The sequence below is a fragment of the Phyllopteryx taeniolatus genome, chromosome 4, assembly GCF_024500385.1.
Source record: "Phyllopteryx taeniolatus isolate TA_2022b chromosome 4, UOR_Ptae_1.2, whole genome shotgun sequence".
Lineage (NCBI taxonomy): Eukaryota > Metazoa > Chordata > Actinopteri > Syngnathiformes > Syngnathidae > Phyllopteryx > Phyllopteryx taeniolatus.
In genome coordinates this window covers 17,808,984-17,819,027 of record NC_084505.1, presented here as the reverse complement: position 1 = coordinate 17,819,027, position 10,044 = coordinate 17,808,984, and the positions used below count along the sequence as shown (strand labels likewise).

The following is a 10,044-nucleotide window of genomic DNA, read 5'->3' as shown; positions in this document are numbered from 1 at the left end:
TTTGATGTCATCTTTGTATAGGTAGAATACAGTGGGTACGGAAAGTTTCCAGACCCCCTTCGATTTTTCACTCTTTGTTATATTGCAGCCATTTGTTAAAATCATTTAAGTTCATTTGTTTTCTCATTAATGTACACACAGCAACCCATACTGACAGAAAAAAAAACATAATTGCTGAAATCTTTGCTGATTTATTAAAAAAGAAAAACTATAAATATATAGAATATATTATACTACTATACTATATATAATATCGCACAGCCATAAGTATTAAGATCCTTTGCTGGGACACTCATATATTTAACTCGGGTGCTGTCCATTTCTTCTGATCATCCTTGATGTTGGTCCTACACCTTCATTGGAGTCCAGCTGTGTTTGATTATACTGATTGGACTTGATTAGGAAAGCCACACACCTGTCTATTAAGACCTTACAGCTCACAGTGCATGTCAGAGCAAATGATACTCATGAGGTCAAAAGGAACTGCCTGAAGAGCTCAGAAACAGAATTGTGGCAAGGCACAGATCTGGCCAAGGTTACAAAAGACATTCTGCTGCACTTAAGGTTCCTAAGAGCACACAGTGGCCTCCATAATCCTTAAATGGAAGACATTTGGGATGACCAGAACCCTTACAAGAGCTGGGCGTCCAGCCAAACTGAGCAAACGGGGGAGAAGAGCCTTGGGGAGAGAGGTAAAGAAGAACGCAAAGATCACTGTGGCTGAGCTCCAGAGATGCAGTCGGGAGATGGGAGAAAGTTCTAGAAAGTCAACCATGACTGCAGCCCTCCACCAGTCGGGGCTTTATGGCAGAGTGGCCCGACGGAAGCCTCTCCTCAGTGCAAGACACATGAAAGCCCGCATAGTGAGAAATAAGATTCTCTGGTCTGATGAGACCAAGATAGAAGTTGTTGGCCTTAATTCTAAGCAGTATGTGTGGAGAAAACCAGGCACTGCTCATCACCTGTCCAATACAGTCCCAACAGTGAAGCATGGTGGGGGCAGCATCATGCTGTGGGGGTGTTTTTCAGCTGCAGGGACAGGACGACCGGTTGCAATCGAAGGAAAATGAAAGTGGCCAAGTACAGGGATATGCTGGATGAAAACCTTCTCCAGAGTGCCCAGAACCTCAGATTGGGCTGAAGGTTCACCTTCTAAAAAGACAATGACCCTAAGCACACAGCTAAAATACCAAAGGTGTGGCTTCAGAACAACTCTGTGACGCTTTTTGAATGGCCCAGCCAGAGGCCTGACTTAAACCCAATTGAGCATCTCTGGAAAGACCTGAAAATGCCTGCCCATCAACGTTCACCATCCAACCTGACAGAACTGGAGAGGATCTGCAAGGAGCAATGGCAGATGATCACTAAATCCAGGTGTGAAAAACTTGTTGCATCATTCCCAAAAAGACTCATGACTGTATTAGCTCAAAAGGGTGCTTCTACTAAATACTGAGCAAAGGGTCTGAATACTTATGGTTCTATGATATTCCAGTTTTTCTTTTTTCATAAATCTGCAAAAATTTAAACAATTCCTTTTTTTTCTGTCAATACGGGGTGCTGTGTGTACATTAATGTGGAAAAAAAAAAGTGAACTTAAACGATTTTAGCAAATGGCTGCAATGTAACAAAGAGTGAAAAATTGAAGGGGTCTGAATACTTTCCGTCTCCTCTGTATTTGATACACCTCTTGTATTGAATATCATTATATTATGCAAGTGGTTAGAATAGTCAGTGTATGTGTTTCTCTCACTTTTATACCATGTTGTATTCCCCCCCCCCCCCCCCCACCAAAAAAAAAACATGGCTTAGGGGGAAATTCACAGAAAGTAATGTGTGTCTACATGCAAAACATTTCTGTGTAATTTCTGCCACATACTGTATGAGGGAGTGCAGGCTTGGTGTGTGAGAATCATCTGCAGTGATAAACACATATTTTAAGTAGGACTTCTGATGTCTTAAATGCAGCTGTGTTTTTCTTGGAAGTTGTCGGCTCTTCTTCTGTTATTATTTGGCCCATGGGAGTGTGATGAGCTGACAGCTGGTTTGATGTTTTTCTTCCGACTCAATTAAAGAAACACGACAATACCATGTTAAATTAGTGATTTAATGAACGAGTCAGGGGCTGGGAGCGGAGTGATTGTGTAGGCGGAACATGCACCTTTTGCCTTCGACTGTGGAAGTTTGGTTGAGCTGACGAGTAGTTTGGTGTTTTTGGGGGCGTGTTCACTGCACACAGTAACCTTTCTTTGTCTTAATGAAATATATGCTACAATACAATACATATCATAAATACTCTAGACAGCATTTTGTTATGAGAAAACAAATCTGACTTTGCCACATTACAGAAAATGGTAAATAGCCAGTTTTTCAGTGAAAAACGGAGGTTAGGTTCCAAATACAGTCTGTGAATAGTTGACTTTGCAAATGCCGAACCGCAAATATGCGGGGGTCCACTGTATTACAGACTTCCATGAACTGTGATCACCTGAACGTGTTGTGGAATTTTACTGTCCTTGTGAGTTGTGTCACTGAACTAATATGTTGTCCTTGCAGTGACCGGGTGTCACATTTTCTCTATCACCTGTCAGCTTATCTGTGTTGTATTTGACCATGAGATATTCGAAGCTCACTTGCTGAAGCTAAAGAACTTCCCAAATTCTCTGACGTAAAAAAGTCAACCCGATACTGTATGTGCTGTCAGGATCACTAAAACACCAGACTGATCCTTTGCATATTCACATCTTTTGCACGAGAAGCGGCACAACAACCCTGCTTAAAAAAACAAAAAAACAAAAAAAAAAACAAGCATAGACCAGAGTGGATTCTTTACTGGTGTAAGCTGGTTAATGCTGGTGTGCGCTGGTCTGATGCTGGTGGTACTGGTGGACTAAGCATGTTGGTAACCAGCATGGGATGTATAGTGGAACAGTATGTGATGCTGGTTCGTGATTGACCAGCACACTTGTTAGTATGTTGCTGGTTGGGTCCGCATTGCCGTGATGGTCAACTAATTGAATCATCTTAACACATTCAGTGCCACTGACTGTTTTAGAAGTCAAATATCCATGTTAACTGGGAGGGCTGGCACTGAGTGAGTTAATGGTTTGAGATTTTGAGGTCTTGAGGCTGGTAGCTGGTGAATAAAATGTTGGTCTCGTTGGTGTTACCAGCTACCAGCAGGCCAACAGCAGGCATGTTGATTTTGCTAGGTGGCTGTGGCGCAGTTGGCAGAGCCGATACCGATACCAGTATGCATCAGTATCTGGTATCGGTGTCGCGATGCCGATGCCACATTACTAGTCTGAGGAATCATGCGTGTGGAGATGCTTTAGGGACACGATGACGACAGTTTTAGATGACTATAAATTATGGTCTGCAAAATGGATGATGAACTCCTTGTGTGAAAACCACCTTAAGCAATCGACCTTCGTGAGCCCCGTCGCCTGCTCCGCTTCACACGTGCAGTGTGGTAAGTCAAGTTTCTTTGACGGTCTGGAATAGTTGATAATTGGGTGTTCACGTTTTGTATTTTACCGTGTAATGTGCTCACGACAGCTTTCGTTCATTGTTATGAGCTCTGATTGAGATCTCGCAGAGGAAAATGCGCCTCACGTCCCAGAGCTCCTTTGCATTTCCTTGAACTCATGTAAGAACTGACCCTGTTTCTTTCCTGACCTTGCCTTTTATGTACTGACCCTCTTGTGTCGCCAACGCCTCCAGTGTTCCTCCCATGTCTCCCGCTTCGTTGCCCGCTCCAGCCACGCCATCAAGCTCTTGCCACCTGCTCACGCTCCCCACTTCCTGCACGTTCTTTGTTCCTACGGACCACCATCACGCCTTGGATATACAGACCCTGCGCTATTCCTCAAATAAACCAAACCGACTTCCTCCGCCTCTGCCTGCTTTTGGGTCCAACCAAAACCATTGGATTACGAATCGTGACAAGCCCCACACCATCATGTCCTGGTTTTTTCGTTTACATTCACCTGCTTTTGATGATTGTTTTAACCGTAGATTCCATCATTGTGAGGGAAATAACTAGCAGAAAATTAGTTATACATTGCATCAAAGACAGAGGTGGGGACTCGAGTCACATGACTTGGAGTCGAGTCATGAATTTGATGACTTTAGACTCGACTTTGACAATGTCCAAAACCAAAATATTGCTTGCGCTCTCACCAAGAAGATGTCTCGGCGATGTCTCCAGACAACGTGACAACCAATTCACACAGAAGTCGCCGATGTAGGTCTATACACAGAATATAATGTGTGTGTGTGTGTGTGTGTATAAAATGTACAGTATCTGATCATTGGCATGGGTCATTGGCAGAATAGTGGTTCACTTGGCTTTCATTCCCAGTGACTCATTTACAATTGTGATTGACAGGTAATCGGTCCAAGGTCTACTCAATTCACTCATTCACCTGGCATAGGCTGCTGTTTCCCTGTGTGAAGTGGTATAGAAAATGGATAGTTGTGTGGACGTCCAGTAGAATATACCTTGCATTATAGGATTTTCATGGATTTACTAACTAGATCATCAAAATAATGACAAATACAATTTTACAAAGCTTTTGTTTTTATTTGATTTGGTTAGTATGCTTGTGCTGTTTTGTAAATAGTCGGTGTGATTTACAGTACATGTAAATGCATTTTTCAAACATCAACAATTATATTAGCTTCTGCAATAATCTGGGTGTTATTGAACAAAACTACGATGATGACAGTGACAACAATATATTTTCTTGCAAAATAACTCAAAATATAGTGTTCCAAATGAATATGGACAATAGACGAAAACAACAACAACAACTAATGGTTTATGTATAAAGCCGGCGACAATTGGGTCATATTCAAGCATTCCGCCTCTTTGCGATCATCTGATTGACTATCATGTGGTGTGGGTGCATTACAAGAAATCTTTTCTCCCCAATCTGCTTGGAAAATGGTTGGCTCCAACAATCTGAAACCTTAAACCTGTTTAATATATACGATCACAAATCCTTATGTTATGCGTGTGGTCAACACCAAGGCGGGCTGAGCCACGGATTCCGTGATTGTGACGGGAAATGGAACGGCAGCCAATTAGGAAGCGACCCGAAGCGCAAATAGAAGAGCAATGGTTGTGTTAAGTGTTAGTATAACGTGTCTCACAAGTCATTGACCACAAAATTGTGGACTGCAGTCTGGATGCCGTGTGGCTCCATGCTGCCACTCACAGATCGGTCTCGGTGGTGCAGAAGACATCGTTTACTGTATGTGTGCTGTGCTGTGTTGGTTATCCCAAATCAAATTTCTCTTCGTCCTCTGTGGGGTCTCTCCCTTTTTTAACAATTGGTAACGAGTCTAACGATAATAAAAATCATTATGTGTTTGTACCCCGCTTCAGCAACTAAACCTGTCATATTTTTTTGCAGTATATTTTAAAAGAGCATTTAAAAAATAACAAAAACGAAACAGCATACCCGTGACCCTAGTGAGGATAAGCGGGATGGAAAATGAATGGATGGATGAGGTGCAGAAGATTATGAAATCATCACTAAATTAACACAATATCATTCACAGCTATTCTCATATACATACCATAACTACTTTGTTATAACAAGTTATAATAGTGAGTCTGATCACAATGATTTACGCAACACATAATTATTCGAAGAAACCACATGATTAGGAACTTTGCTCTTTCACTACAATTGGCTAATCCAGTGTTCACCTGATTACTGTCAGTTGCAAACCTATGCAAGACTCACTTCAGCAGTCTGACAAAAAAAGTCGCTGGCAACGATTCCAGCCGCAAAGACGCCAACCATGAGGAGTAACATCAAGCCACGACGTGAAAAGAGCTGTTTTATTGTGAAAACGTTTCATGCTGGTCTGGAATCTGTGGGAGTGCGTGGTCCTCTGCGGCGCTTTCACATCTTGGTGCAGGGGCAGGAACCGGAGCCTGGTTGGTGTTTGAGTCTAGAAATCAAATCATAAAAACTTTAGTCCGATTAATGGACAATGATCTTACAATACAGTAGGCCGAGTGATGATCTCCAAATCTCTGTATTCACTTCCATATTCTGTTAGCAACCAATGAAAACATTCTGTTACATATTTTTTTTAAACAATATTCTACCCAGTTACTTGCTTGCTGGATGTCGTTTTACTGATCTTGATTATTAGAAACAGAGAAACATGAGGATAGATGTTGCTGAGCCGCTTCTCCTCACAAGGATCGCGGACGTGCTGGAGCCTATCCCAGCTGTCATCGGGCAGGAGGCGGGGCACACCCTGAACTGGTTGCCAGCCAATCGCAAATCGAAATCCATGCTTTCTGTGGAGAATATTGAGAGCTCGTACTGTAGGTTCATGGGATATTTCACATACATTCTAAAGTTACATCATACAACCCCAATTCCAATGAAGTTGGGACGTTGTGTTAAACATAAATAAAAACAGAATACAATGATTTGCAAATCATATTTAATTGAATAACTACAAAGACAAGGAACGTACAATTGCAAGGAATTTAGGGTTTTCATCATCTACGGTCTATAATATCCTCAAAAGGTTCCGAGAATCTGGAGAAATCATTGCATGTTAGCGACGAGGCCAACAACCAACTTTGAATGGCCGTGACCTTCGATTCCCTCAGGCGGCACTGCATCAAAAACCGACATCAACGTGTAAAGGATATCCCCGCATGGGCTCAGGAACACTTCAGAAAACCAATGCAGGGGCCTATCCAAGCTAACTTACGAGAGGCAGGGTCCAGTCCGGACAGTTCGCCAGTTACCTGAAGTCGCAGGGGACATCCACACACTCAAATTTACAGACAGGGACAATTTAGAGTCTTCAATGAATCTAACATGCATGTTTTAGGAATGTGGGAAAAGCCACTCAAGCATGCAGGAGACATGCAAACTCTGCACAGGGAGGCTGTCCCACTAGCCAAGTCTAATGTAGAGCGCTCACCTCACATCAACTGCGAAACAAAAGTTTCTGTTTTTTAAATATGAAGTGCCTGTTAGTTAATATGAGAATTATTGGTTCCTGGACGATGACAGGTAGATGGGCAGTGCCACTTGAAGTGAGACATACAGTCTTGCATCCACACCTCGATCTAGATCCTCACCAAAACTGAATGGCTTCCTGGCCCACAAGTGATAACTCTACAAAACGTCATGAAAAACAAAAACAACAACAAAAAAACATTGAATAGATTTGTTTGTGCAACCATTCTTTCTATACTACTATTTAAAATGTAGCTATGTCAAAATAATCGTTGTGAAAAGGGGATATAAAGACAACCTATCAGCATAGCACTCAACATATGTGTTCCATTAACAATGTCTCTTTAATTGCAGATGGTTGATGTGACTGCTCTTTCCATTGGGACTGGATTGTCATTAACTTGTGATACCCTAATGTCTCAGGTATTGTCCTCAGCAAAGGATGCATTTTTACTTTAGATTATAGAAACCGAACCTGCATCTGAGGACAACAATGAGAAGCCCTCGGGCTTTATTTTGTTTTTATCCTTGGTGGTGATACTTGGCGCTACGTCGGAAAGTTCTAATGTGATCTTTTCCCTGCTATCACCAAATAAAAACAAATCAAATCAAATCCAAACGACCTTGACTGGGCTCTCAAATTGTGTGGAGTCCATTTACAAAGAGTACCAGCATAAACTTTTGGATCAAGTTAGTTGTTTTCACCTTTCATCCATCAAAACTGTCATTATTAGTGTGCTTTAGGTGTTTCCTAATACTGCTTATTGTGTAGACGTATGGATATATATGTATATATATATATATATGTATATATATATATATATCCATACGTCTACACAATAAGCAGTATTAGGAATGGTTGTTTGTTTGTATGTGCCCTGCGATTCTTCTTCTTCTTCTTCTTCTTCAGGTTGTACCGACGATAGCTGGGATAGGCTCCAGCACGCCTGTGTCTTGACCTGCGATTAAAGCAACCCCACAATGTAGGCTGAATTCAAAATCTTACTTGAATATGCATGTTTCACTGTATTATATGTGTAACAGTGTGCGCATGTTTCCATACCACAATTGCGCACGGCTATTTGTGTGCTGCATAGTTTGGCTCAACTTTATGTGAAGATCTTCATGCCTGCTCTGCCGGCGAGTTCACATTTGTCTGAGCGTACACGAGTTACTCGAATTCACGAGTAAGTATCAACCGTGTGCTTCTGTCGTGTAAGATTACCATTTCCCCCCTTTAGGCGGTATTCATGCACCATCTGCTCGGCAAATAACTTCAAAACCAGGTGCTCCGTAACAATGCAATATCATTGATATGAAAGTTAAAACCATAACTATAAATAATAAGTTGATTAATACCAGAGCATGTATGTTTTTCTTTTTTTCCAGGGGATTATTTGGCCACAGGTCATAACTGGTGCAATTGGAAACATCTTCAATGCAATTATCAACGATGTCTTCCTCCATCTTCTGCATTTGGGAGTTGCGTAAGTTTCTCCAAACCCTTTCGATACAATTAGTAGTTTTATTTAGTAAAACAAAAATAGCCCCAATATGCTTTGCAAATACAGTGAAGCCAAACCGACAATTTGTCCGCTAATACTCAGTTAATACTGTTAAAATGAAGAGGTTTTTCCTGATTCCTTATCATTAGAATGCCCACAATGCAATGCACTCTCTACTTGCCTAATTTTATTTTGAGGGCATTTTGTTTTCGATATCCTCATTATTGCGGCGATAAATGTTTTGTCAGGAATGGGATGGCAATATTGAACTCCAACTGATTTCCCCCTCTTGCTAATTAGTGACTACTTTGTGCAGACTCAACATCCATTCATGTCGCTTTTTGATGCAGTGCCGCCTGAGGGATCGAAGGTCACGGGCATTCAATGTTGGTTTTCGGCCTTGCCGCTAACATGCGGTGATTTCTCCAGATTCTCGGAACCTTTTGATGATATTATGGACCGTAGATGATGAAATCCCCAAATTCCTTGCAATTGTACGTTGAGGAACATTGTCCTTAAACTGTCCGACTGTTTTCTCACGCACTCGTTCACAAAGAGGTGAACCTCGCCCCATCTTTGCTTGTGAATGACTGAGCAATTCAGGGAAGCTCCTTTTCTACCCAATCATGGCACCCACCTGTTCCCAATGAGCCTGTTCACCTGTGGGATGTTCCAAACGGGTGTTTGATGAGCATTCCTCAACTTTCTCACTCTTTTTTGCCACCTGTCCCAGCTTTTTTGGGAACGTGTTAATGATCATTTGCTAAAAACAATCAAGTTTATCAGTTTGAACATTAAATATCATGTCTTTGTAGTGTATTCAATTAAATATAGGTTGAACATGATTTTCAAATCATTGTATTCTGCTTTTATTTATTTAACACAACGTCGCAACGACCTTGGAATTGGGGTTGTAAATGGGTATAACTCACGAGTTTGAGGTGAAAATGTAGCCAATTGCATTCCTGAAAAGGGTGTAGCTCACTCCAACACAACAAGCCACTACATCTGCAATGGGAGAGAGACAGAAACGAAGTAAATATAAACCATGTGTAAAAGTAACCCTTTTTTGAAGAAAAAAAACATCCCTCTCTAGCACCATCTAATGCTTGTAATTATTTTGTATTTATTATTTTACAACTGGTCATGGCGGGGCAACAATAGTCTATCGCTGGTTATAGAGACAGAAGGTATGACCAAAGAGATGTCAATCATTTGAGGACCCGGGTTGAAATCCGGCCTCGCCTGTGTGGAGTTTGCATGTTCTTCCCGTGCCTGCGTGGGTTTTCTTCGGGTACTCTGGTTTCCTTTCACATCCCAAAAACATGCATGGTAGGTTGATTAAAGACTCTAAATTGCCCGCAGGTGGGAATGTGAGTGTTAATGATTGTTTGTCTATACGTGCCCTGTGATTGGCTGGCGACCAAAAAAACACACACACACTCTGGTGTTAATTAACTTATTTATACTTATTTTGAAATTTTCATATCAATGATGTTGTGTTGCTACGGAGCACCTGGCTTTGAAGATACCTGCCC

The 10,044-nt window shown here is 41.5% G+C and overlaps 1 long non-coding RNA gene across 1 annotated transcript; it reads right to left on the bottom strand.

Moving 5' to 3' along the window:
- Window positions 1-4,874: 4,874 nt before the first annotated feature.
- On the bottom strand, window positions 4,875-9,517 carry LOC133477336 (uncharacterized). Its single transcript, XR_009788304.1, has 3 exons — window positions 9,439-9,517; window positions 6,219-6,322; window positions 4,875-5,964 (listed from the first exon to the last, which is right to left on the bottom strand). It is a non-coding gene; the product is annotated as an uncharacterized LOC133477336 (long non-coding RNA).
- Window positions 9,518-10,044: the final 527 nt, after the last annotated feature.